Here is a 22,491-nt window from a genome sequence, read left to right on the forward strand (position 1 = left end):
TCTATATAGGAACTATGTATGCCTATGACCTCCATCACACAAAGAGAATTTATTAGCATGTTTGCCACAGTACAAATGAAAACCATATTTGGATATTTGGCTTGATCCCTCCATATATATATATTGACAACCCATACGGCTAGGTGGTATAATGAGTCTTGTAAATTAGCCCGCCAAAAACTGAGTGTGGAATTAAGGTCAAGGAACGCCACTAGAGTGAGAGAGGCGAGGGACTCCTATACATACGCCCAGGGGGTGCCAAAAGAGAGTGGGACCAAGATAGGTGGCGGGATCTGAAACATGCCTGTGAAGCTAAAGATTCCAAGCAATTTTGGAACATTATAAAATGGGACAGGGGAGGACTAGCAGAACCTCCTCAAAATAATGTTGGTCAGTCCCAGTTGTTAGAATAAGCCTCAATATGCCTGTAGCCTACTAGAGGAGGCGTGCCCTCTACCCCCTACTATTTTTTATCAAATGCAGCTTTTTACTATTAAAGATGTTAGTATAGCTCTAGATTGTGTGTCAAGGGTGACCGCTCAGCCCTCCACAGGGCTTGGTCGCCCCACTCACTGCTGCCGCTCCTGCCTGCCTTTGCCACCTCCTGCCTGCAGATTCCTTCGCTCGCTGCCCGCTGCTCCTGGGAATTTCCCGCAGCTCCTGGGAATTTCCCGCTGCCCGCTGCTTCTTGGAATTTCCCGCCGCTGCCTCCCTGCGGCCCCGCCCCCCCTGTGATTCCATTCGCCTCCCCGCTCCCGCCACCCAGCTGCTCCTCCCTCCCGGCTCCTTACTTAAGGGGACCGTAGGGGACCACAGAGTGTGACCGCTCAGCCCTCCACAGGGCTTGGTCGCCTCACTCACTGCTGCCGCTCCTGCCTGCCTTTGCCGCCTCCTGCCTGCAGATTCCTTCGCTCGCTGCCCGCTGCTCCTGGGAATTTCCCGCTGCTCCTGGGAATTTCCCGCTGCCTGCTGCTTCTTGGAATTTCCCGTGCTGCCTCCCTGCGGCCCCGCCCCCCTGTGATTCCATTCGCCGCCCCGCTCCCGCCACCCAGCTGCTCCTCCCTCCCGGCTCCTTACTTATGACGCCCCCAGAGCGACCGCGCAACGGGAGCGCCGAAGGTGCGCCAAAGGTAAGCCCGTCTGCGCCCGTCCGCGCCTGGCCCGGGCCCAGCGCCAGGACCCCTGGCCCTCCCCGCCGAGGCAAGACGACCCGACCGACCTAGGAGGCCGCCACTCTCAATACACTCAATGCCGGCCGGACCCACGCCTGCTGCCGAGCCACCCCAAAACGCACCCACGGACCCTTCACCTGCTGCACCTGCAAGTTCACCTGCCTCCGAACCTGCCCCGCACCCGCCAAGACAAACACCAGCAGCAACCACCTCAAGTGCATCCTGATCAACACCCGCTCCGTCCACAGACACGCCGTGGAACTCTGGAACCACCTCGACGCTACATCACCGGACGTCGCCTTCCTCACGGAAACCTGGATGAACGCCTCCTCTGCACCCGACATCGCCATCGCCATCCCGGACGGGTACAAGATCATCAGGAGGGACCGCGTCAACCAGACCGGAGGTGGCATCGCCATCGTCCACAGGAACACCATCCGCATCACGACCGACGCCAACGACTCCTTCACCGCAGCCGAACATCTCCACTTCCAGATTCACACCGACCCTAAGACGACCCTCAGAGGCACCCTCGTCTACAGACCCCCGGGACGACGCACACAATTCAGCGAAGGCATCACAGACTTCATCAGCCCCCACGCCCTCCCCTCCACTGACTACATCCTCCTCGGGGACCTCAACTTCCACCTGGAGAACAACAAGGACCGCAACACCACCGCCCTGCTGGAAAACCTCGCCAACCTCGGACTCAAGCAACTGGTCAACACCCCCACCCACTACGCCAGCCACACGCTTGATCCCGTCTTCTCTTCCAGCAAGTACATCACCTTCAGCCACGCCACCGGACTCCACTGGACCGACCACAGCTGCGTCCACTTCAGCTTCAAAAGATCCACGACCCACCACCACCCGCAACAGGTACCTCACAGGAATTGGAGCAAGATCACCGCAGACCAGCTCACCACCTCCCTCAGCCAGAGCCCACCCGCCAACACAACGGACCCCAACGAAGCAGCCCGCAACTTCACACAGTGACTGACCGCGTGCGCCGACTACCTCGCGCCACTAAAGAACCCTCCCAGCAGACCCAGAAGCAAGAAGGCATCCTGGTTCACCGACGACCTCAAGGACTCCAAGAAGACCTGCCGCACCCTCGAGAAAGCCTGGCTCCTCGACCGGACCACCGACAACATGACCGCCCTCAAACACGCTACCCGCAAGCACCACCAGCTCATCCGCACCACCAAGAAGAAATCCCTGAAGGAACGACTGGACAACAACGCCCACGACAGCAAAGAGCTCTTCACTATCGTCAAGGAGTTCTCCAACCCCAGCACCGGCACCAACGACATCACTCCGTCACAAGACCTCTGCGACTCCCTCGCCTCGTTCTTCCACCGCAAGATCGCCGACATCCACAACAGCTTCGGCGCCCCACCCACGCACCCATCCGTCGAACCAACGCCCCCCACCGCCACCCTTCGCACCTGGACCATGGTGACCACCGAAGACACAGCCCGCACGATGAACACCATCCACTCCGGATCACCGACCGACCCCTGCCCACACCACGTCTTCAACAAGGCCGACTCCACCATCGCACCCCAACTCCGGAACATCATCAACGCCTCCTTCAACACCGCCACCTTCCCGGAGAGCTGGAAGCATGCCGAGATCAGCGCCCTCCTGAAGAAACCTACAGCGGACCCCACCGATCTCAAAAACTTCCGCCCCATCTCGCTCCTCCCTTTTCCTGCTAAAGTCATCGAGAAGATCGTCAACAACAGACAGACGAGACGAACGGATCCCTCGACCCGTCGCAGTCCGGCTTCAGAGCCAACCACAGCACCGAGACCGCCCTCATCGCAGCCACCGACGACATCCGGACCCTGCTCGACAAGGGGGAAACAGTGGCCCTCATCCTCCTGGACCTCTCCGCTGCGTTCGACACGGTCTGCCACCGCACCCTAGTCCAGCGCCTCAGCAACATCGGTATCCAAGAGAAGGCACTGGAGTGGATCATCTCGTTCCTCGCCGGAAGAACACAAAGAGTCCGCCTCCCCCCGTTTCGCTCCGAGGCCACCGAAGTCATCTGCGGCGTCCTGCAAGGATCTTCACTCAGCCCCACCCTCTTCAACATCTACATGAAACCTCTCGCAGCCATCGCACGCCAGCACAACCTCAACATCATCTCTTACGCCGATGACACCCAGCTGATCCTCTCCCTCACCAGAGACCCCGACACCGCCAGAACCTGCCTACACGAAGGGATGAAAGACGTCGCCGAGTGGATGAAGGACAGCCGCCTGAAACTGAACTCGGACAAGACGGAAGTCCTCATCCTGGGATCTTCGCCCTCCGCCTGGGACGACTCCTGGTGGCCCCCAGCCATGGGCACCGCACCCAAGCCAACCGACCACGCACGCAACCTGGGCTTCATCCTGGACCCCTCCCTCTCGATGACCAGACAAGTCAACGCCGTCTCCTCATCATGCTTCAACACCCTGCGTATGCTTCGCAAGATCTTCCGCTGGATCCCGACCGAGACCAGGAAGACTGTCACCCAGGCACTCGTCACCAGCCGACTGGACTACGGAAACGCCCTCTACGCCGGAACCACAGCCAAGCTACAGAAAAGACTCCAGCGCATCCAGAACGCCTCCGCCCGACTCATCCTGGATGTCCCCCGACGCAGCCACATCTCCAGCCACCTGAGGAACCTGCACTGGCTCCGCGTCGACAAGAGGATCACGTTCCGGCTCCTCACCCACGCACACAAGTCTCTCCACGACCTGGGCCTCAAGTACCTCAACGACCGCCTGACCTTCTACACGCCCACCCGCCAGCTACGGTCCACCAGCCTCGCCCTCGCAGCCGTACCACGCATCCGAAGAGCCACCGCCGGAGGAAGATCCTTCTCTTACCTGGCTGCCAAGATTTGGAACTCCCTCCCCATCCACCTTCGGCTGACCCTGGACCATCTCGCCTTCAGGAAACAACTCAAGACCTGGCTGTTCGAGCAGGAGCATACCCCTACCCCCAAGCGCCTTGAGACCCTCCCGGGTGAGTAGTGCGCTATACAAATGGCATGATTGATTGATTGAAGTGTGTTATATCTTGTAGTCTTATTTTGTATTTCTCTTTTATTTGTGTTGCCCTTTTAATATTAGAATGTGTATTCATTTGATCAGTAGCATTTGATGTGCAGTTTGTGTGACATCATTTTAGAATGTACTTTGGGATCTTGAACTGCATTTCAGCCTGAACAGATGTACTGTGCTCCCTGACAATAAACTGGACTTCTTCTAAAGGATTTTGATATTAATTATTGAACTTTTACATTGGCGAAGAGGAGGGGATGTGTAAATAGTGAAAAAACTCTTAAATGTCATCCTGCTCCTCTTGTTCCAGTTAAATGGCCTAGTTTTCCCTGGCAAAAAGTAGGGCTGGAAATTGCTGGTCCATTCAATTTCTTGCCACAAGATTGTAGGTTTGCTATTGTCATGGTTGATTACCACACAAAATGGCCAGGTAGAGAGGTTTAACAGGGTCCTTAAACAAGATATCATGTGGGCTCGGGGTTTTGGAGCCGATTGGAAAGATAAATTGAGGGAAAGGTTGTGGATGTACCGCATAACTCCTCATTCAACAACGGAAGTCTCACCTTTTCGTTTACTAAAGGGGCAGGATCCTATTTCTAAATTATGCCCCTGGAGGTTGAAGAAAAATGTGAAGTCTCATTCTTCTAAAAATTAACAATGAAATGTTGGCCCATAATATTGAAAAAAAACAACAGAAGAGTAAGGATTTATATGATCTCCGCATGAAAGTTACATTTACATTTAAAGTCAGAACTCCCGAGTTTAAGGTTGGTGAGTTTGTTAGAATTATAAAACCAGGTATTCTTCTTAAAGGTGACAACAAATTTGGTAAACCTTTTAGAGTTGTCAAAGTAAATCGCAATAGTATTGTAACACAGGATGGACATGTTTAGAATGTTAGACGTGTTTCCAAATGTAGAAATGTATTTCCATCATTTTCTAAGGGGGAAAATGTGTTATATCATGTAGTCTTATTTTGTATTTCTCTTTTATTTGTGTTGCCCTTTTAATATTAGAATGTGTATTCATTTGATCAGTGGCATTTGATGTGCAGTTTGTGTGACATCATTTTAGAATGTACTTTGGGATCTTGAACTGCATTTTAGCCTGAACAGATGTACTGTGCTCTCTGACAATAAACTGGACTTCTTCTAAAGGATTTAGATTTTAATTCTTGAACTTTTACAAAGTGGCAGAGCTCCAGGCATGGATGGCATGCCTGCCGATGTTTTTCTAAGTGATAGATCGACCTGGTGCCAGTACTTTGCTCTGTTAGCAAATTCAGTGGCCAGGGGTGCTCCCATTCCATCTTCGTGGAAGGGAGCTGAAATAATCCCTGTTTTTAAAAAGGGTGACAAATCCCTCCCCAGCAACCATAGGCCCATCAGCCTAAAAGACACAGCACAAAAACGTATGGGCGATTAGTACAAAATAAAGTACGGTCATGGATAGAGCAACATAATATACTATCCCCATTTCAAGCTGGCTTTTCTTCCTGTACTAGTTCTATAGACCAAGTCTTCTGCTTAATCACACTTTATTGGAGGAATGTGGTCTTGACTAAAGGGACACTTTACGCTGTTTTTGTCGACCTGAAATCGGCTTTCGATTTGGTCCCCCGCTGCAAACTCTGGAGAGTCCTCACTGAATTAGGGATGGCCCCTGAGCTATTGACCCGATTCGTCCGCTTACATGAGAACAATTTTGCCAGGATCCGATGGGGGACACAGGGTGAGGTCACTGATTCATTCCCTGTCGAACGTGGTGTTCGGCAGGGTTGTGTCTTGCCCCCACCCTGTTTTCCTTATATATTAATGGAATCGTGGACCATCTTCGTAGATCCCCCACTGATGCCCCTGTTATAGCTGGGGTTCGTGTACCAGTTCTCATGTTTGCGGACGACACACTGATTGTCTCAAGGACTCCGAGTGGCCTGCAGAAGGCTGTTAACGCCTTTGGGGAATTTTGCCATTTGCGTGGACTTGAGATCAATACTACAAAAACTAAGTTTATGTCCCTGAACCAGCATAAACCCCAAAAAGGTAGAATCCTCCTGAACGATATTCCTTTAGAGCAGGTGGAGGCTTTCACCTACCTTGGTATTCTGTTCCAGAGTAACATGGAATGGAAAAGCCACATGGATATGGCCATTTTAAAATTCCACCAGCTTGTAGGTACTTTATCCTCCAAACACAAAATCCTCCCTCACAAAGCTAATTACTCCTGCTTTGGAGATATATAACATCAAAGTGATTTACTCTGCCCTCTATGGAGCAGAGTTATGGGGATCTAATAATTTGAGTCACCTCGCAAAATCGGAGAACAAATTCCTACGTAGCTTAGTTGGTGTTCCCCAAAGCACACCTATCGTTCCGCTTTTATTAGATCTAGGCAGAAAAAATGTGGTAGATTGTGGGCCCGATTCACAGAATGAACTTAAGACTCAATCCTAAACTTACTACTATTTTGGTATTCACAGAATACACTTACTACTTTTGGCATTCACAGAATGAACTTACTACTTTTGGTATTCACAGAAGTTAGGATTTTGTCTTAAGACAGACTTAAGACAAACTTAAGACAGACTTAGGACAGACTTAAGACAAAATCCTAACTTCTGTGCATACCAAAAGTAGTAAGTTCATTCAATGAATGCCAAAAGTAGTAAGTGTATTCTGTGAATACCAAAATAGTAGTAAGTTTAGGATTGAGTCTTAAGTTCATTCTGTGAATCGGGCCCATAGCGAGGCTACGGCCACTACTGTATTGGAGGCGAATCTGGACCACCCCTGAACTCACACACTACGTCCGGGGTCTGAAGGATGTGATCGCGGTAGATCGCTTTCATAAAATTCAGTGGCTAAAAGAGCTTAGGTCTCTTTTGATAAAGCTAGATTTAAGCCTACTATGGGATGAACCGGATACAGCAACCTTCCCCACAAAAAAACAACTGAAAGAAAATTATTGGGAAATGGACTTGACATCATCCCATCGGTCCGGTATGAAAACTAACCTAACAGGCCGTTTTTTAGATTATAAATCTTGGCCGTCCTGCGAAGCATACTGGGATATAATTGAGAGCCCCTTAGATCGAAAATTGTACTTTCAATATAGGGTAGGCACCTTACCAGTTAAAGCTTTTACCCATAAATGGGTGCCCTCTTTACATGAAAAATGTCATAAATGTTTAGACATGGTAGAGACTATAGCCCATTTTTTTTTGTATGTCCCCTATATGCTACCCCACGACGCAAATGGCTGAGACCTATTTGCTCTTCCTTGGTCACCTTGAGGCATATAGAAGCTTTAAGGATACTAGGATCAGATTGCTCACCCCGCATAGCTATTGCTGTAGCTAAATTTTTACGGTGGGCCTGGATCATTCGCACACACACTTTATTGCCACTTGTTGCTAGCTAGTTACAATGCTCATTGTTAATAATGCTGTTTTTATTTCATGAATTAATCTTAGTTGGATCATATACGATTTTAACCTCCTTTTCCTAACCAACAGTAACCAAATGGAATGTAATACTCTTTTATTCTGTGTATTGTTCATGTACTATTTATTGTGTATTGTGATAGTTGTGTGTATTGTACGTGCTTTTATGATTCACTGTCGAATAAAGCTTTTTGAAATTGAAATTGATATATATTGACAAACATTGAAATCATACAGTAAGTGCATTACAGGCTAACTATTAAACCCTCTTTATGCTAACCTGATATGTCTAAACTGGGGTCACAGGTTGAGCAATGATTCTTGAGGTTGTTGGAGTGGAATGAACAGGAAAGCTGAATCAAGTATGTAAGAAATCTGTGCTTAAAGGGTTTCGTATTCACTGTATACTGACAGCTGTGTTAATAATGAGGCAGGCATGCTGAGCGGCACCTATTAGGGTCTTAGTCCCCTTCCTTCACCCTTACTGTGGATGAGTAAGGTTTCCTGTGCACGCTTAAAGTGAAGGGCATCTCGTAGTTGTCACTCTGGTGGAAAATGATAAGACGGGAACGCATTCGGAATCAGAAGTGGGAAGCCGAGCAATGCTCCTGTCTGTGGCCCTCTGTGTGTGCGTGAGTGTAGGAGTAAAAGAAGGATCACCAGTCTCAGGATGCCTGTAAGGCATGCATTGTGAGACTATACAGGGCCTCCACCCTGCACATCCATTCACAGACAGGCCCTACCTCCATTTCCCAATAGTCTCTTGAGCACGACCTTTGATGAACCAATGAGGTGTTTCCAACATGCACACCAAAGAAGGGTTTGTGATAGATGCTCATGGGCCGCAGGAAGTTGTCTTGTAAAATTTATCTTTTTTTAGATAAACCCCTACTGTAGAGGGAGACAGCAGTGGGGCTAGCTTGCAATGTGTGGGGGCCTCCAGTCTTTAGGTTGAACACCAGGGCCGCTCTGAACACGGGACCCAAATGAAGTTACTACTGTGATATGCGGTGCCTGAAGCAGACTCACCACAGAACTCTTGCTAGAGTTTGACACAGTTCAACTTGCTGTCAAGTGCTTGCACATAACCACCGCCTAGATAGTCATAGGTTAAGACCACTCAGCTCACAGTGTGAACCATACAGCAAGCCCCCAATCAACTGCCACAAAGAACTCAAGACAGGAACTGAAGAAGTTCATCTGGCTCTGCATTGTTCACAGCAGACCCGCAACAAAACTCATGATAGAGGTTGTCACAGTTCAGCTCGCTGTGCAGTGCTTGCAGAATTGCCTCTCATGCCCAAACACCTCCAAGAGTATGAATGAATGAATGAATCTTTCTTTATTCGGTTTTACAAAATTGAAAACCATAAAAGCAGAATCACATACAGAAAAACATATTATCACATGTTTACATAATCATTTTAGGTTAAAACTAACTGTACAGGTATAAAATATTATTCACTTCACAGATTAAAAAAGATACTTTACAAATTTATTCTATGTTTAAAAATGCATTAAAAAAATTGACGACGTGATAGCAAATGCTTTCGGACTCTAAAAACTGCAGTCATAACATAGCTGGACGACATTGCCTAATACCCCACAATTTTTAACAAAGGTAACAACCAGATTTTCCGGTGACCGTGATAGAATTTACAGAACAAGACAGTGTGTATAGTCGACTGCTCTGATATTTCATCACAGGGGCAGGGCATAGGAATTGGCTCCCAAGTGTTTCTCATTGGGAATGCTACTAGTCAATGGAAGCGATTTAATCTAAATCTTGTTAAGACCAGACGCTCGAATACTTTGAGATCAAGTGTAAGGTAGGGCTGAATTTGCAGGGTGGTCTGAATCGCTATTACATGTACAGCAGAAGCTTTCATGGCTTCACTTGCAAGCCTTAAGGCTTCTAAATGGCTCAGTGCCCTTGCTTTCAGATCCTTCCTCGAAATCTCACAGATCTTCTCAGGTTTTAGGTAATAAATTTCTAAACGTTGATCAGTTAGGACATTTCTCACATAAAGGAGCCAACTAATGTTTTGAGAATGATCTAGTCCCATACAATCTGCCATGATTTCCTTAGTTAGTAGGTTCTTTTCAGAAATCCAGATACGTCGCCAGAGTAAAAGTGGTTGAATTTTTGCCAGGTCTCCTATGTAAGGGATCCCTAGCTCCATGTGACATGCCAATGTGGAAATTCTTTTGGGTGCCGCTAACAGAAATCTTAAAAAAGTATTTTCTGGCACCTGTAGGGCACTGATGTTTGTATGCCCCCACACTCCAGCCCCATAAAGGGCTATTGCCTGGCATTTGGCACTATAAATCTTTAACAATTCTTCGGGGGACCTTTTGCCCAACCTTTGTGAAAAATTTATAAGGGCGGCAATAGCTGTCATGAGGAGATGTTTTCTTGCCTCCACTGCAACTTTCCAATTCAGTTTCTCATCTATTATGATGCCCAGGTAGGGATAGTGGGCCATGTCTTCAAGTTTTTGGTTACTAAGAAGTATATCTTTGGCTCGCTTTTTCCCTGTGCCTGCTACCATTACAAACGTCTTCTTTATATTTATGTGTAGGTCAAGGGTCCCCATAAAGTCTGCGTACCTATCCAAGGCCTTCTGTAGTTCATGTGGGGTACGAGCCAGTATCACAGCGTCGTCTGCGTAGAGCAGGGCGGGGATGGGACACTTTCGTACTTGAGGAAGATCCTGGCCCCGCCCTCAACATCTCCGCCTCCAAACTGTTTGTATACAGTAGGAACAGAAAGGGGGCCAGGACGCAACCTTGCCGAACCCCACGCTCTACTCCAAACAACGCCGTTAGTTCGCCCTTTGTACCGAAACGTACTTTCGCAGATGCCTTGGAATATAACTCCCTCAGAAAATCTACAAGGGGGGTATCTACTCCAATTTGTAGCAAGACAGACCAAAGTTTTGCGTGGCAGACACAATCAAACGCAGCGGACAAGTCTACGTAAACCATATATAGCTTGCCCTGTTTTGCATGAGTGTACTTCCCCAGCATCATTGATAGATTCAGGGCCTGTTCTATTGTACCAAAGTCCTCCCTAAAACCAAATTGGAGGTCGGAGAGGACCCCCCCAATCTCAGCCCACTGCTGGAGTTGCTCGAGGACAACTCTACCCACTACTTTGCCCAACGAGTCCAGCAGTGAGATGGGGCGGTAACATGATACCTCTTGCCGATCTAAGTTTTTTAAATATCGGGACCATGATGGACTTGGTCCAAGAATCCATCAAACCCTCCTCTGCTACTGCCATACACACCCTAGTCAAGATTGGGGCCCGGAGGTCTATATTATACCTAAAAAGATCCACTGGAACCCCATCAGGACCCGGGGCTTTCCCGTTCTTGCTAGCTTTTAAAGCCAAAAGCACTTCCAAGATATCAAAGTCCAGAGGAATAGGATATGAAACCGCGGAGGAAGCTACAACAGCCCCTGCCCCTACTGGATTCTTCTTAAAAAAAATTGAAAAGTGAGAGACCCAGACTGATTCCTCAATTGCAACATCTATTTTGGGGAGGTTTTCATCTACTAAAAATGGGGATCTCACCAATCTCCAGAAAGCCGTGCTATTTTTCTCTAGAGTGCTTTTGTGTAATTGGTCCCACAAGGCTTGTTTTAATTCGGTCTTTCTCATCTTCCGCACCGTAGTATACTCTTTCCTGAGCCTACTAATAGCCTGAGGGTCTCTGATGGTTTTGTTCAGTGCTACTTTTAGTTTCGCATATGCCACCGTACAACTATGGTTAAACCATCCAGCCTTCCTAGGTTGATCTGCTTTAGGCTTAACTGTCAGTAATTCCTTTATTTTTTCTAGGATTACCGCAAAATTACTTAGCACTTCCTCCTCTGTGGCTGTTAGGTCTAAGCACCTCATTATGTATGGATAGGCTACTCTAATCAACTTTTCAATGATTTGCCCCGGGTGTATCTTGTCCCATCTTAGGGAGTACCCGTTTATCCTATCTATGTGTAGGCTGTTCTGGTTTAGTGCATTTGCTATTATCTGTGGGGAAGAGAGTGAATACATTAAATGAAGTTCTAGCCTAAGGGCAGAATGATCACTTAATGTGTTAACAAGCACTTCAAAATGTCTCACTCTATTAGCCAGGGCGTTCGATATTAAGACATAATCAACTGTAGTTTCGTGCCCCCTCCCTAGGTATGTTGGTAGGAGCCGGTCTGAGGTTGGTACCAAATTGTTAACTATTAACAGACCTAAAGCTGACAGGACTTCATTCATATAGGACCCTAACTTGGAGTGGGTGAAATGTACAATGGGGCTATCAAGTTTGTCCACCAACCCGCAGATGTTATTACTACTGCGTAGGCAGGGATGCAGGTTGAAATCCCCCCCCATACAATATTCACACTTCCTTTTTTTCCATGATCCTGCCTAAACTGGGAAAGTTTATCATGAAGATTGGATAGAACTCTCAAAACCTGACCTTCCTCTAAGTTGTTATAGAAATTAAGCAAAAGGATAGTCTCCTTATTACTAAAAGAGAGACAAAGGAGCTGAAAGTTGACGTCCAGTTCTACTACGGTTACTTTCACTTCTTGGATTGTATTTGCTATAAAGATGGTCAGTCCTCCCTTGGGCCTACCCATACTGCCCGCCAACGCTGGGGAAAAATAAGTTCTATATCCCAAAAGATGAAGTTCGATCGTGGACCATGTCTCCTGGAGGCAAATAATTTTATACGTCTCCAGGAAACTCATGGCACTACCATCTTCAACCTTAGGACAAAGGCCCGCAATGTTCCAAAAGATAACATTTAGGACTTGAGAGTCCTTTATTAGAATGCCACCCACTGGGGGAGTAGGGTCTAGATTCTCCCCTTGTTTCTCCCCTGGTCTCTCAATCAATGGTGGTCAGTCTACCATCTCCAAGCAACTGTATCTATTCATCATCGGAATACTGCTCCATCCATCCCAAAAGGGGGCCTCTCTAATCGGATTCCTGGCAAAATTTCCTCCCCACTCCTCCCAGTCTCCAACCCGATAACGAGGGCCCACTGTATGCCAAGTTCCCTCACGGGACGGACCATTACAGTTTCTGGGTGGATAAAAGAAGAAAAGATGGTGTGTTCCTATACCATTGCTAATGCCGGCCTGTCCCCATGAGCAAATATGATCTGTTCGAGGATCTTCAAAATTGACAATGACACAGTCTACCTTAATCGATTTCCTTCCATGCCCCACCCAAGGGGCCCTACGGACCATAAGGATCTTACTCGACCAAATGGGCGGCAGTGGTCGGTTCAAGTTTAACCAATGTTGGACCTTATTTTTTAATGACCTTCCGGATTCTGAGGCTGGATCAGTCAGTTCTGGTACACTGGTCATCACAACCACAAAGGGGCTAGCCTCCGGGGGCAAATTAACGGGAAATCTGCTATCAGAGGATCCCCTATCCCAATTTCTGTTGGCATTTAAGGCAGGGGTCTTAGGAGTCTTGTTGTTTTGTTCCTGATTTATCTGTGGAATTGGGTTTGTGGGCCGTTCCACAGTCTTATTATTTTGTTCCTGATTAGTCTGTGGAGTTAAGTTTGTGGGCCTTTCCACCATATGCCTTTCTTTTGCTGTAGGGGGTTTTGGTTTTGCTAGTGGCCCTGGGAGTACCAGCTTTTTGGCTTGTTGAACAATTGGTTTACTGGAAATTTGCTTATTTCCCTCGGTCTTTTGAAGCCCATGATTTGGGGGATTTTTTATGAGGGCTGTCAATTCAATCAGCTGTTTTTCGATTTGTAGCAATCTAGCCTCTACTGGGATAAAACACAGTTTGAGTAATTCCCCCATTTTTTTTAATAGTTGGCTATCAACCTCATTTGCATTATTTCCCACTGATGAATGAACCGATAAATCCAGACTAATAGGTCCTGGGGTCTCCTCTGGGACTTGATTAGGAAGCATCGTATGCCTGTCTTGTTCCCCTCTCCGTATAGTATGATGTAACTTCTCCAGTTGATTTTTTGGTGTCTCACTTGTCTGTTTCACCTTAGAAGTTTTCGATTTTTCCTTTTTTTTCCGTACTGCACCCTCCCTCCTACCCCTCAACTGTCTGTCTTCTTCTGGTGTATTTTGAATGGCTAAGTCAGGGGTTTTTTCCAGTTCCAAGCTTAGTTGTGAATCGGATAGCAATTGCGAAGCCGATAAATCAACTATGTTTGGAAGGCTATGGATGTCGGCACGGACTTCCAACAGTCCAGGGTCCCTAGCCCGTTCAGGTGTTCTAGCGGTTGCCAGGTGGCCCAAGGAAGATCTTTTTGCAAGTGCTAAATCTTGAGACACTCTTCGTTCCATAATGGAAATGCCTTGATCTATAAAAGTGTTGGCCCTAATAATAAAGCTGTCCAAGGGGCCTATAAGCTGAGCCTCTCCTGCAGCTGTTTTGCTTCTACTTCCCCGTGTTGACATAGTATAGGCCTTAATACTTTGTGTGGTCCCAGACGTAATTATTAATACAAGTGAGAATTAGACTGTGCAGGGAGAAAATAAAATACAACGTACATACAATTTAGGATCGAGTCCTGGGAAGGAGTGGTTAGAGGGGGGGCCCGGTTCGGTCTCACACGGTCTATAAGGGGCTAAAACGGGCCCGCCCTTGGCCCGGGCTACGCCCGGCTAGTCCCGCGCGCGTCCCGCTAGCGCGGAAATATCCGTGAGTTAAATACTGGAAGGAGGGGGCGGGAAGAGGCCCCAGCTGTAGCGTAGATGGAAAGCGTTATGCAAGCTGGGCCTCGCAGTCCCACCCGTTGACTGCACTACACGCCCAAAATTGGCAGAGCTCCCAGGGTCCAGGGTCCAAGCAGGTCCACGCTGTCAGGAGTCAGTGGAGGTGAACAAGGCTGACTCTCAAAGTGGCAAAGTGTTCACGCTGAAAAACGGCTACGAGTGGCACCCTCCAAGAGTATTCATGAGAAGTTGAGAGTTCAGCTAAATGTGCAGTGCTTGCAGCAGGGAAGTAACACAGGCCACTGTGGTGCAGGGGGGGGCAACCCTTCACAGAGCCCCCATTGAGCCCAAGGCCAAGGAATATCTGTAAGATATGAAAGACGGGGGGGCACCATTTTGCCTTTCGCCCCTGGCTGTCGGGGTGGGCCTCAGCCAGGCCTACCAGTGCTAGGGGTTCGCCCTTCTCTGCAAAAGTCCTCAGACCAATAGGAAAGAAGTTGGCACGGAAACTGGAATATAAAACAAAGCTTTAATTAATAAACCTCATGAGGTGGAACCAATTCACACAACACCCTTCTGAAGTGTATGAAGTAGCACGCTGAACAGAAGGAGCTTGGTCCTTTTACAAGTACAGAAGAGAAGGGTTACATACATAAAAGGTCATACAGAAATGCACAGTTAACAAGTGGGAGGAGCTAGCAATTGCTAATTCTAGTAAACACATCCTGACAGTTACACATTAAGGACAGGTGCATGGACAGTCACAGTCTCCTCTGCAGAGCCTAAATGTAGGGCCCGATTCACAGAACTAACTTAAGACAAAATTCTAAACTTACTACTTTTGGTATTCACAGAAGTTAGGATTTTGTCTTAAGACAGACTTAAGACAGACTTAAGACAACATCCTAACTTAAGTCTGTCTTAAGTCTGTCTTAAGTCTGTCTTAAGACAAACTTAAGACAAAATCCTAACTTCTGTGAATAACAAAAGTAGTAAGTTTAGGATTTTGTCTTAAGTTAGTTCTGTGAATCGGGCCCCGAGTCTGTCTCGAGGCAAAGTACAAGAGCGAACGACAGCAAGGTAGGACAGAGCACAAGGGGCCCGATTCACAGAATGAACTTAAGACTCAATCCTAAACTTACTACTATTTTGGTATTCACAGAATGCACTTACTACTTTTGGCATTCACAGAATTAACTTACTACTTTTGGTATTCACAGAAGTTATAATTTTGTCTTAAGTCTGTCTTAAGTCTGTCTTAAGTCTGTCTTAAGACAAAATCCTAACTTCTGTGAATACCAAAAGTAGTAAGTTCATTCTGTGAATGCCAAAAGTAGTAAGTGCATTCTGTGAATACCAAAATAGTAGTAAGTTTAAGATGAGTCTTAAGTTCATTCTGTGAATCGGGCCCATGGTGAGCACATGGCAAACAAGATGGCTGCTGAATACAAGATGGCTTCAGCTAAATGCTAACCCCGATCGCTACCAAATTACAAAATTGCTTGCAGCTGACCCGCCTTCCCCCTCAGAGAACTCATGAGAGGTTGACACATGCCAGCTCTCTCTGCAGTGCTCGCAGCTGCCTCACACACATAACTCATTATATTATTGTGGGCACAGACTGCTAGAGTTGAACTCGTTTCCTTCACAGTATCTCGCCAGCCCACTGCTATCCTCTTGAGTGGATGACTCTGTTCAGAAAAGCATATTTTTAAAAGCAAACCCTCCGCCTGAAGCCGGCCCTGGACCACGACATGCAAATGATCTTTAATGACCTGTGAATAACTCTGGCATGCCGTGCTGTGCTGGAGATAAGACTGCAGACACAACCCAGCAGAGCCGACAGCAGCTCGAGCTGAGACACACTGTGGGGGAGGAGGGGGGCTGAATCCCTTGTAGTCCTATGGGCCTGGGAAGAAGTGTAACAGGGAATGTGCGACCCCCTTTCCATCACTCCACGCTCCCTCTGGGGGTTGCGCCCCACACTTTGAAGACCCCTGTTTTAAGGGCTGGGGGTGTCAGGGTCATTTTCAGGGCTAAGAGTCTGTTTCGTTTTCAGGGCTGAGGGGGTCGGGTTGTTTTCAGGGATGGGGGATCAGGGGTCGTTTTCAGGGTTGGGGTTGGGAAGGGGGCCTGGGGTTCTTTTCAGTGCTGGGAGGTCGGGGTTGTTTTCAGGGCTGGGGAGGGCCAGGGTAGTTTTCAGGGCTGGGGTAGGGTTGGTAGTTTTTTTAATTAGGGGTTAGGGTATTAGGCCTAAGGGCAGTAGAAGGGGTTGGAGTAGTTTTAGAAACGGTGTGGGGGTGGGAAGGGGTCGGGGTTGTGTATATTAAGGGACAGGGATTTAGGACTCAGGCCAGGGAGAGGGAAATGGGTAGTCGGATCGTTTTTAGGGCTTAGAAGAGGGTGGGGTTGTTTTTTTAGGGCTCAGGAATGTTGGGGATCGGGGTAATTTTTTTAAATAGGGGTTAGGTTTTCAAGTCTAAGGGGTTGGGGTAGATTTAGGAACAGCATTGGGGTGGGATGGGGTCGGGGTAGTGTATAATATGGGTTAGGGACACATGGGGTGGGAGGGGGTATTTGGACCTCAGGGCAGAGGGGTAGGCAGGGGATTTGTAGCTTAGAGCAGGGGAGACCATAGCCATACATATCCCTTTAACATTCATTCCTTTACCACAAAATTGCGCGGTAAAGGCGTGCGTGGTAAAGGAATGCATGATTAAAACACATTTGTGGTTTGTGCTGCATGGTAGAGGCATGTGTGGTTTAGACATGTGTGCCCCTATAATACAACCCCCAGTTTACCCTTTACCGCTGAGCAAGTGGTTGAGTATTGTGATTTTGTTCCAACTGCAGGCTGGACAGAACCGTCAGAATAGATAATGAAATCTCTCTGATCAAGAGGCATAATTTGGCTGGGCTGGGGATATTCTTGTTCATTTTGCAGGTATGCTGTGTTTGTAGTGTAGAGTCAAATATGTAATCTACATCAGTTGCTGTTCAAGAGTTGACCCACTGTATCCATCTAGGATGTAAGGCTTTTGAGTTGGGAACACTGGCCTGTGTGACAGCTTCTAAAGCCTGGATGGGAGTAATGACAACAATGCGTTTTCCTTGAGCCAAGGATCTTTCTCTCTCCACAGCGGTCTGAACAGCAGTCAGTATTTTTTCAGTAGGTGCAAAATGCATTTCAGCATTGGAGTATAAATGCAATCAGTACTGGGTTACCTTCATTAAAGGTGAGATATGTGTATCCTGTTGTCCTCACCACTACATGGATGACCAAATTTGTTGTGTTTACACATGTCTGTAAGTGTTTTGCTGCAAGCACGTCAGCTTGAACAGCACGCAACATTTGTGTGTACTCTGGTATCCAATGTGATCTTGAAAATTTTTGACAAATTAATTCATATAACGATTTAACCCATTGTGCATAATCTGGTAGGTCTGTTCTACTAAAATGTAGAAATACCAAAAGTAACTGTAACTTTTTTATTCTATTTGGTGGTTGTAAAAGCGCGCACTTCTTTAAGAAGTGTGGCGCTAAGCTTTTGCCTTCATTTGACAACTAGTATCCCAGAAAAAGGACACTGAGATAAGCAATTTCTGATCTGATTTTGTCAAAATTCATTTCTATCCATCCATAGCAAGTCCCACTATTGTACGATCTACTCTGACCAGCTGTGCTTTTAAATCATCATCTGTGAGATATATATCATCGACATATGACAAGGTTTCATTGTCAAGTCTTTGCAACAGTTCTGTCACACGGGCAGAGTACAAACCTGGGCTATTCTTATACCGGTTCACTGACAGAATATCAAGAACATAAATATCGTGCTACAGAATTATCGTGTCAAAAATATAGATCACAAAAATATTGTTTTCCTATACATATAAACACAAGTACGAAAATATTTTTTAAAATAGTGTTTAACATTAATATTGCTAAAAAAGACATACATTTTGCTTTTTAGTAGAAAGTTGTAGGTTAAATTGGTAAATATTGAATACTTAAATATATAACATAACTATAATGTGAAATACATACATTAGAATTTTATCCTATATATACAATTATACTTACATAAACATACACATATAAATATATATATGTATGTTTCTATATTTATATATACAAACATCACAAAACACTATAATTTTAAAAAATCACGTTATATTAAATTATTCATGTTTTTTTAAAACTACTAACATAAAACGCATATGTACATCAAACATAAAAATTAACAAATAAAACAAAAACATTCACCAAAAATAATTAAAATATATATGTAATGTTATATATGTGTATATATAAAGAATATCAAAAGTAATATCAGTCAGTCAGTCAAAGGGTCTTTATTCGATTTTCATCATAAAAGACATACAATATAAAACAGCACAAGCCAGATAAAATATCCGTTAAAATCCATAAAAACAAAGCATGCTAAAAACGTTGAAAAAAAAGTATTAAATGTATAGGCAAAGACTCACGACTGTAGACATAATAAACATACAAGATTAAAAGTTGAATTCATTTGGAGTAACCAATCATACTAACCCGCCATCAGCGATTATGCATCAAATGTTAAGAATTCATATACCGGGTCCGAATTAACCAAGCCCAACTGACAAATTTGGATACACATATTACATTAAGTTTTGAAGTGTCAGATTTCAGTATTCTACTTGCAGACTGTGCGGATCTGATGCCCAGCGAGCGGCATAAGGGCCTCAGCCATACACGTCTGGGATGTGTGTATAATGGGCAACAAAAAAGAAAATGATCCACTGTTTCTACCTCCTCCACACAAAGGGGACATTTTTCAGAACCCGGAGTGCTCCAAGAACATGTCAAGCCTTCGAGCGGTAGAGATCCTACTCTTAGCTGGTGAAGAGATTATGATCTCTAGGTTTTATTACAGTATCCCAATATTCCTCGTAATGGGGAGTATCCTTGATAACCAGGAATGCAGCAGTCACAGAGCTTCCCTGTACAGACGCCATTCTCTTGTCCTTAATCCTGCTCCAGTAAATGTCCTTAAAAATCTTCTTGGGAGGGAAAACTGCAGATACTGGATCATCCCACTTGGACCTCAACCCCATATCCATCAAAGCCGCTTTTATCCCTGATAGCCAGGGAATTCTGGATGAGCCCCATAGCCCTTTTACTTCCAACAGGGACTCGGTGAACATAGACAATTCCGGTGTCATCCATAGGTGCCGCCAAAACGCCAATGGTCTAAACCGAATAACATCCTCAATGGGGTTACAACCTAGGTCGTATAATAGGGGGATGCGAGGTGTTGACTGGGGTAGTCCTATTACCGATCTTAAAAAAATGTATTCTGTGTGACCTTAAGTTGGGAAGTGTCACTATAGCACCAATTCGCTATATCGGGGATTCTTGTTTACAGACCCCCCAGGTGGACTAAAGAACTTTAAATGTAGTTTGTTGGAGGGCATTGCTTATCTGGCAACCAGAAAGAGCAGATTTCTGATGCTAGGAGATCTTAACATCCATCTTGATGATGAACAGGATAAGGAAGCCACCAATTTGATACTAGACTTACAGGCACTACAAATGGACCTAAAAAACCACATGCCCTCTCACAAACACAGCCACCTATTAGATCCGGTATTTGGTAGCTGGGACGGAATAACGACTGACACTCCCCTTCCGATCCCGTGGTCAGACCACTACTTGGTCCCATTTAAAATCCTTACTTCAACCCCTGACTTTCACCTAGCGGAGAATAAAAGATACCCCCGACGCAAATGGAAACAATTTTCCCAAGAGGTGTTCAATGAACTGTTGCTAGAGGGGGGTCCACCGGGAGGAGACGATTGTAAACTCGCTCTTAAAAGGTTAGAACAACGCATTCTCGAAGCCCTTGATAAGACAGCCCCGATACATCTCGCTAGAACAGGGTGCAGAAATGGGAAATCAGCACCATGGTTTACTCCTGAGCTACAAGAGGCCAAATCGGCATGTAAAAAAATGGAACGGAGATGGCGAATAGATTTCTGTCCTCTAAGTAAATCTAAATACAAAGAGGCTCAGAAAAACTATCAAACGATGATACGTGGAGCAAAAGCCACCCATTATAAGATTCGCATTGGGGAGGCAGAAAATTCATCGAAAGAGCTTTTTAAAATCTTCAAAGAGATCTCGGTGATACGTGCCCCAACCACCCAGGACACTGACTCAATAGCAGAATCTAATAAAATTGCCGAGTACTTTGCAGGTAAGGTGAGGAAAATATATGCTACCTTCTCCAACAAACCGGTAGCTGGTACGGAATTTGTAGTAATCAGGTAAGTAGATAACACAGAAGGGGGACTGACATCCTCTTCAGTTCCGCCTCCAGAGATGCTCTGCAGCCTCTGTCAGGGAATTAAATCGGGCTCCCCTTGCGATCCAGCCCCTCCTAGGGTAATGAAAGAAAGCCTTTCAACACTGGAGCCGTATATTAGGCATTTACTCCAGGTCTCTTTTTCCATGGAACACCTCCCAGAAATTTGGAAAAAAGCAATTGTGCTCCCCTTAAAGAAAAAATCCAACATTGCCCAAGATGTACTGGAAAACTTAAGACCCATTTCTCTGCTCCCCTATTTAGCTAAGGTTGCGGAGAAAGTGGTAAATGGTCAATTGATGACACACTTAGAAAAAACTGAATCCCTGCACCCCTCGCAATCTGGATTCCGGGTGGGCTTCTCCACGGAGACAGCTCTCCTGAGAGCGACTAACAGCCTGATTCATGTAGGTAAATTGCACTCGCAAAGGGCCAGATTCTGAGAATCAGGCCCTTTGCGAGTGCGATTTTTGCATTTGGTATTCATGATACCAAATGCAAAAATCGCTATTTAAGAAGTCGCAAATATGCGAGGAATAGCATTTAAGGAATCTCTAATAGAGATTCCTCAAATGCTATTCATGAAACATCAAGAAATAGCGATTTTGAACTTTTGGGGCCGCTATTTACCGACAGGTCAGACCTGTCGGTAAATAGCAAAAACTCAGAAAAATGCTTTTAAAAGCATTTTTCAAAGTTGCATGTAGCACACACACATGTCCTATGGACATGTGTGTGCGCAACACCTGTCCAAAAGTGCATTTTAGGGGTGCTACAGGGCGTCCTTTGGACACCCCTGGCACCCTTAAAATCGCTATCTTAGTTGCGAGTAGCAAATTGCTACTCGCAAATCCCCATTCATTCCTATGGGCCTCTTGGCCCATAGGAATGAATGGGGAGTATTTGCGAGTAGCAAATTGCTACTCGCAAATAAAGAACATGTAGGAATCGCTATTTAAGTAGCAATTCCTACATGAATGCCGTTTTGCGTGTCCTCAATAGCGAATCGCTATGATTCGCTATTAGGGACACACAAAACGGCATGTACATGAATCAGGCTGTAAGTTCCTTAGACGGGGGGCGGATGCCGGTAACACCATGGCCTTGATGATGCTTGACCTCAGTGCGGCATTCGACACTGTAGCCCATTCCATCTTACTGCAGTGTCTAGTCAAAGCGGGTGACATCAGCTCCGCACTGGGGTAGCTGAAATCCTTCCTTACAGGTAGAAGCTTTATGGTGCAACGAGGCTCTTGCAGATCAGCAGAGATGGCCTTGGAACAGGGGGTTCCCCAGGGCTCGGCCCTGAGTCCAACGCTTTCTAATCTGTATATGACCCCCTTGGCCGAAGTGGTGCAGGCGTATGGAGTAGAACTGGTATCCTACGCTGACGACACCCAACTGCTGATCTCGCTGTCCCAAGCAACAGCAAAGGCAGCATCTAATTTTAAAGCTTGCATGCAAGCATTAGCTGAATGGATGGATGCACATTGCCTAAAACTAAATGGATCTAAAACAGAGGTATTGGTGGTGGGAGAAAACAACTTGAGCTGGTCTCCAGATTGGTGGCCGACATGTCTGGGTCCCACACCTGTCCCCTGTAAAGAAGCCAAAAACCTGGGCATTTGGATGGACCACACTTTATCCTACGAAGGCCACATTCGTCGCCTCGTAGGAAAATGCTTTGGAGTCCTGAAAACATTAAATCGCACCCTAGATCTACTCCCGCTGGAGGCCAGATGCACTATGACCCA

This window comes from Lissotriton helveticus, chromosome 1_1 (genome assembly GCF_964261635.1).
Source record: "Lissotriton helveticus chromosome 1_1, aLisHel1.1, whole genome shotgun sequence".
In the NCBI taxonomy this organism is placed as follows: domain Eukaryota; kingdom Metazoa; phylum Chordata; class Amphibia; order Caudata; family Salamandridae; genus Lissotriton; species Lissotriton helveticus.